Source organism: Trichomycterus rosablanca, chromosome 2 (assembly GCF_030014385.1).
Source record: "Trichomycterus rosablanca isolate fTriRos1 chromosome 2, fTriRos1.hap1, whole genome shotgun sequence".
Lineage (NCBI taxonomy): Eukaryota > Metazoa > Chordata > Actinopteri > Siluriformes > Trichomycteridae > Trichomycterus > Trichomycterus rosablanca.
In genome coordinates, this window is record NC_085989.1 from 1899385 (window position 1) to 1905696 (window position 6312).

Consider the following 6312-nt stretch of genomic DNA (forward strand, 5'->3'; position numbering starts at 1 on the left):
GCACTCCATTAAACGCCGGCCGACCCTCGGCTAAATGGCACCGACTGAAGTGGCGACGCATTACGAGCACCAGTTTCCTTACTGGGATTTTCCAAACACGGCTATTTTAGGAACGCTGCTGAACCCATCTGCACATTTTTCTCTCCTCGGCTGCTACAGAATATATTTAGAATATATCACAGCGGATCCAGAGTTGGCACGGTTTTTACACCGGATGCCCTTCTATTATGATGCCACTACTATTTCTATCCGGGCGTGGGACCTGCACTTAGAGTGCACTGACAAGGACATCTCCAAACAGCCAGGCTGTTTCAGTCAACCACCTCCCCCCCTTTTGCTCGGACATTGGCCGATCGTAACCATGCGGATGCCCGACCGACTGATGGCGCCATTCAGATTCGAACCCTGGATGCCCAGATCTCAGCAGCAGCGGCCAAGCGTGCCACCCAAGCGCCCAAAATAACGGAAACAGATAACATCAGATGTTTAAAACTGACCGATCCAGTTTGTGAGCGATGTTAGGGGGCACAAACATTCACCCACATGGATGCCAGGTGAATACAGATCCCAGTGACCTAAACGCCTTGGCGCTGGATCGTTCCCATGGTGCCCTGCAGGCCGGCCATTCACGTGCCATGACAAACGAAGTCTAGAACGCTTTGTTCTCTGGCCACGCCCTTTTTCGCCTTGGCACTGCCATCCATCATACATTTATTGGCACCCTATCAAGGGTATATTCCCAGAGTATGTGCCCAGAATTCCTGGGTGCCGCCTGACCCACAAGGACCCTGACCATGATGAATAAGTGAGTATGAATGAATGAATGAAAGTGGATTTTCCTCTCTGTTGCTGGTAATAAATCTATCATTTCCTGCTTTTATAGGTTGGCATGGTGGCACATCAGAATTCCTGGGTGCCGCCTGACCCACCAGGACCCTGACCATGATATATATGAATAAGTGTGTATGAATGAATGAATGAATTGTCCTTTGCTGCAAAAGGGCCTAAAAAAGTCGTTTTAAAAACGACCCCCCGGACACTTTGACCCCTGGGAGCCGTTGTAGGGGGCGTCGGGAGATTCCACCCAGCGTAATCTGATCCACTCATCAGGGTCCTAATTTGGCTATGAAATGAAGATCCCTGACGTGTGACCTGAGACTCGAACCGAAGCTTCTTTCGGTTCCTCCGGCCGGGGTGGCGGTCGCTCCGGCGCTCGTAACCCCCTCAGCTCGGAGAACTCGCTATATTCGGGGGGAAAACGCTGACGAAACGCGAGCGTCGAAGCTCCCACCTCACCTGACTGTCCGACTGTGGTTGCCAGACATTCAGTTTTCAGCCTGGTTGTCCAGATCTGGTCTGTATAGCTGAAATGATGATCTGTGGAGCGCCACCTACAACCCAAAACCCCAAACCTTTACCCCAAAACACTATTGAGTGTCTCCAGTCATCACTCTGGCGCTCGTATTCCCCCCAGCTCGGCCTCCTGGGGTCCTCTGGGGTATTCTGAGAAGGAATGCCGATGAAACCTATGAGTCGAAACGCTATCACATTACCTGAGGTGCAGATTTACAGCCTGGTGCTCAGGGGTCCGGATTTTCCAGCCATTCCAGACCACAGAACCTTTGACCTTGGTTGCCAGATTGGTCCGTATTGATGCATTTGGCACCCCAGTTCCTCCCAGTGGTGTTTAATGGGGTTTAGCTCCTCAAACCATGCTGAAAATAATAATAACAATATAATAATAATTATAATGTTCCATTTATTTAGCGCTTTTACATACCCAAGGCGTCTTTTTAAAATAAATATTAAAGAAAAGAAGTGTCACGAATTGTTTGGTAAGAGGAACGTTTTTGATTGACCTTTGAAGAAAGAGATGGAGGAACCGTCGTGAGTTCCAGAGTGCAATCTCAACCACCTTCATGGCCATAAGAGCCTCTATTATTCAAGGACAGGTTTTCCCGGGTATAAATCATGCCCAATCGGTCTAAGGAGCATTTGTATGGTCAAGCACTGATGTTGGACGATGCGGATTTGCTTGCAATTGGCTTCCCAGTTCCACCCAGTGGTGTTTATTTTAATTTTGCTCCTCAAATCATGCTGAAACAGAAAATGTCCCTTTCCAAACTTGAACTAATATTAAAAATATAATAATAATAATATATTCCATATATTTATCATGTTTTTGGTTGTCCTTTAAAGAAAGAAATAGAGGAACTGTCAGAAAGAGATTGTGGAAGAGAGTTCCAGAGTTTTAGGACTCCCAACAGACGCAAGTCTTAAACTGGGAGTCGCTAGAAGACACATGCCAGGAGATCTCAGACAGAATTTGGGACATGATGTAGGTCGGGATGAGGCCACGATGCTCGAGAAGATGTTGGAAGCCACTGAAGCTGACAGAGGACTGGACAACTCCGGGTAAAATCTGACAACCCTGAGAACACGCCCGGTCCTTCCAGACGAGTAGCCGTGAGGGCAGGTCATGTTATCATGAGGGCCGAGTCTGTAATATAATACCCCGCCACCCTGTGGGAAATCCAGCAGGACTCAGATTAGCGCCCGCTAAAAGATGCCGCGCTCGGAGGAAAGATCTCTCTAACGTTCGGTCCGTCCATCACGTTAGCTGATTTATGCTACCGCTCGATTGCCCAAACGAAGTGTTTTCCTTGTTTATTAGCGCTGTAGCATCTCCGGCGTAAAGGAGAAACACTTTAGGAGTGATTCTATATCCGTTCCTCGGGAGTGAACGTCTGGAAAAAATAAAATATTACATTATTATTACAGTACAGGTATTGAACCAAAATTCTTGGGTTTACAGGATCCTAAAAATAATTGTATTTAAAGATCCTTGTTTGTGAGCGTTTCTACCTTTAACAGTAATGTACCCAAACATTCCAAGTTCCTAAAAAGGTTCCTGCAATAGAAACATGTGTTAACTTTACACAACAGGCAACAGGAAATGCTTCTTGTGTTCCTAAACAAGAGTTCTGGGTTCTGAAAAAGTTCCTCGATTCCTAAAACAATCACTTCAACAGGTTCTGTTCCAGTCTGCCACCTAATTTTGAACCGTTTGGTGCATTTTTGCTCTATTTTATGTCCGACAAACTTAAGGAGAGGCGTCCAAATACCTTTGACTCGTATAGGGTTCTGGACCCGGTGAAATTTATTCCAGAGCGATTCTGTCGTGTGTTTTGGGGCATTACATCCAGGATTTAGGAATCTTCAAAACAACCAGTATAAAACTACCACCACCATGCTTCACAGCAGGTACACTGTTGTTAGGTTAAATAGCTCAAGCTGTCTTTTATCCAACCAAAAGACAGGTCTGGACCTGGCGAAGGTCATTTCAGAATAATTATGTAGTGCATTTTAAATCCAGGATTCAGGAATCTTCAAAAAACCCACCAGAAAAAAAGCCCAGGTATAAAACTACCACCACCATGCTTCACAGCACGTCATTCCAGAACAATTATGGACCTGGTGAAGATCATTCCAGAACAATTATGGACATTTACATTTACAGCATTTAGCAGACGCTTTTATTCAAACGAATTACACAATGAGCTGAACACGATGAGCAATTGGGGTTAAGGGCCTTGCTCAGGGACCCAACAGTGGCAACTTGGTGGTGGCGGGGCTTGAACCGGCAACCTTCTGTTTACTAGTCCAGCACCTTAACCACTGAGCTATCACTGCCCTATGGCACTGCCATTATGGACCTGGTGAAGGTCATTCCAGAACAGTTATGTAGTGCGTTTTAAAAACCTGGATTCAAGAATCTTCAAAACAACCACCAGCAAAAAAAAAACCAAGTATAAAACTACCACCACCATGCTTCACAGCAGGTACACTGTTGTTAGTTTAAATAGCTCAAGCTGTCATTTATTCAACCAAGCGACTCACCAAAAATAAACAGGTTCCAAACCATGAATGGTTCAGTGGCTTCCTACCTCATGTCCCAAACTTTCTCTGAGATCCTCTGACATGGGTCTTCTAGCAGCTCCCTGTTTTAGACTTGCGTCTGTAGGATGCAGGTTCCGTTCCAATTTGCCACCTCATCTCGAGCCGTTCGGCGCATTTTTGCTCTATTTTATGTCCGACAAGCTCATGGTGAGGCGTCTGAATACTTTTGGCTCGGATAGAGTTCTGGACCTGGTGAAGTTAATACCAGAACGATTCTGTTGTGTGTTTTGGGGCATTAGATCCAGGATTCAGGAATCTTCAAAACAACCAGTATAAAACTACCACCACCATGCTTCACAGCAGGTACACTGTTGTTAGTTTAAATAACTCCAACCAAAGGACTCTTAAAGAAGGTCTGGACCTGGTGAAGGTTATTCCAGAACTGTTATGTTGTGCGTTTTAAAATCCAGGATTCAGGAATCTTCAAAACAACCACCAGCAAAACATAGAACTACCACCACCATGCTTCACAGCTGGGCCTGGTGAAGGTCATTCCAGAACAATTACAGACCTGGTGAAGTTTATACCAGAACGATTCTGTTGTGTGGTTTGGGACATTAGATTCAGGAATCTTCAAAACAACCACCAGCATGCTTCACAGCTGGGCCTGGTGAAGATCATTCTAGAACAATTATGGACCTAGTGAAGGTCTTTCCAGAACAGTTATGGACCTGGTGAAGATCTTTCCAGAACAATAATAGACCTGGTGAAGATCTTTCCAGAACAGTTATAGACCTAGTGAAGGTCATTGCAGAACAATTATGTTGTGCATCTTAAAATCCAGGATTTAGGAATCTTCAAAACAACCACCGGCAAAACATCCCCCAAGTATAAAACTACCACCACCATGCTTCACAGCAGGTACACTGTTAGTTTAAATAGCTCAAGCTGTCTATACATAGGACCAAAAGACTCTAAAGAAGGACTTTCACCAAAAATAAACAGGTTCCAACATCTTCTCGTACTTCGTGGCCTCGCCCCGACCTACCTCATGTCCCAAACTCTCTCTGAGATCCCCTGGCACGGGTCTTCTAGCTGTCCAGTTTCAGACTTCTTCACAAGCCTTCATGACCTTGTTACCTGCTTGCTCTCCCTTTTAGTTATGCTGTAATAATTAGGGCTGCCGGAGTCTAAAACTCTCTGTAAAACTGTTTGTCAACTAGCATTGTACATTATTAACTACATTCTCTGTTGTTTTACCCCGAGGGCATTCTGATGGAAACCTGTTTACCCGCCGAGGTTAAGGATTAAAGTCGAGACTGCCGGGACAACGATGCTGCTCCTGTCAGATGTGACGGGTCTGGAGTAATTGCAACGACAAGAAATCACTACAGACTTTATTGAAGACTAGAGCGGATAACAACTCTATTATTATTTAATTGTTTATTTATCTATTTATTACCAGTTATGACTTTTAGATCATTTAATTCTGTGTTTGTATGATTTGTGTAAATCGTGTATTTATTTAAAGTATCCTCCAGGCCACCCAAGAAGGATGGGCCCTGCTGAGTCTGGTTCCTCTCAAGGTTTCTTCCTGTAATTTTCAGGGAGTTTTTCCTTGCCACAGTCGCCCTCGGCTTGCTCAACAGGGGTTTTTGTATCTGTTGGTCCTGGATTTTGTAAAGTTGCTTTGAGACAATGTATATTGTAAAAAGCGCTTTATAAATAAAGTTGACTTGACTTGACTTGACAAAGGATCCTCCATCTCTTCCTTCAAAGGTCAACCAAAAACGGTCCTCTTTATCGCACATTTTGTGACACTTTGTTGTGTTCTTTTCTTTAATATTTACTTTATAAAGCATCCTTGGGTAAGGCACTATATATTATTATTATTATATTTTTATTATTATTTAAAGTTTGTGGAGGGTCGTATTCTGTTTGAGGAGCTAAACCCCATTAAACACCACTGGGAGGAACTGGGGCGCCAAATGCAAGCGAATCCGCCTTGTTTAACATCACTGCTCTACCTTACAAACGCTCCTTAGACCAACTGGATATGATTTATACCAACACGCAAAATCTGATAGAAAACCCGCCCCTGAATAATAGAGGCTCTTATGGCCATGGAGACGGTTGAGACAAGACACAAGTCTCGAGTCAAGTTTCGAATATTTACGTCCAAATCAGACTTTTTACAATATGGACCAATCTGGCAACCAAAAGAAAGTCGGAAGCATGTAATTCCCGTCCCAATACTTTTGTCCATGGAGTGCACTGACATTACAATGAACTTTCCGAATCCATCACAAAGGAGGATCACTGCTGTGTGTGTGTGTGTGTGTGTGTGTGTGTGTTAAACCGCCCCGGGATGGGATGGGTTGGGGTGGGATGGGTTAAGGGGGGGTGCAGAAT

At 44.5% G+C, this 6312-nt stretch overlaps 1 long non-coding RNA gene across 1 annotated transcript; it reads left to right on the forward strand.

Moving 5' to 3' along the window:
• The first annotated feature begins 750 nt into the window (after nt 1–750).
• Nucleotides 751–5645, forward strand: LOC134303910 (uncharacterized). The gene is made up of 2 exons (XR_010007721.1): nt 751–805; nt 5167–5645. It is a non-coding gene; the product is annotated as an uncharacterized LOC134303910 (long non-coding RNA).
• The last annotated feature ends 667 nt before the right edge of the window (nt 5646–6312 follow it).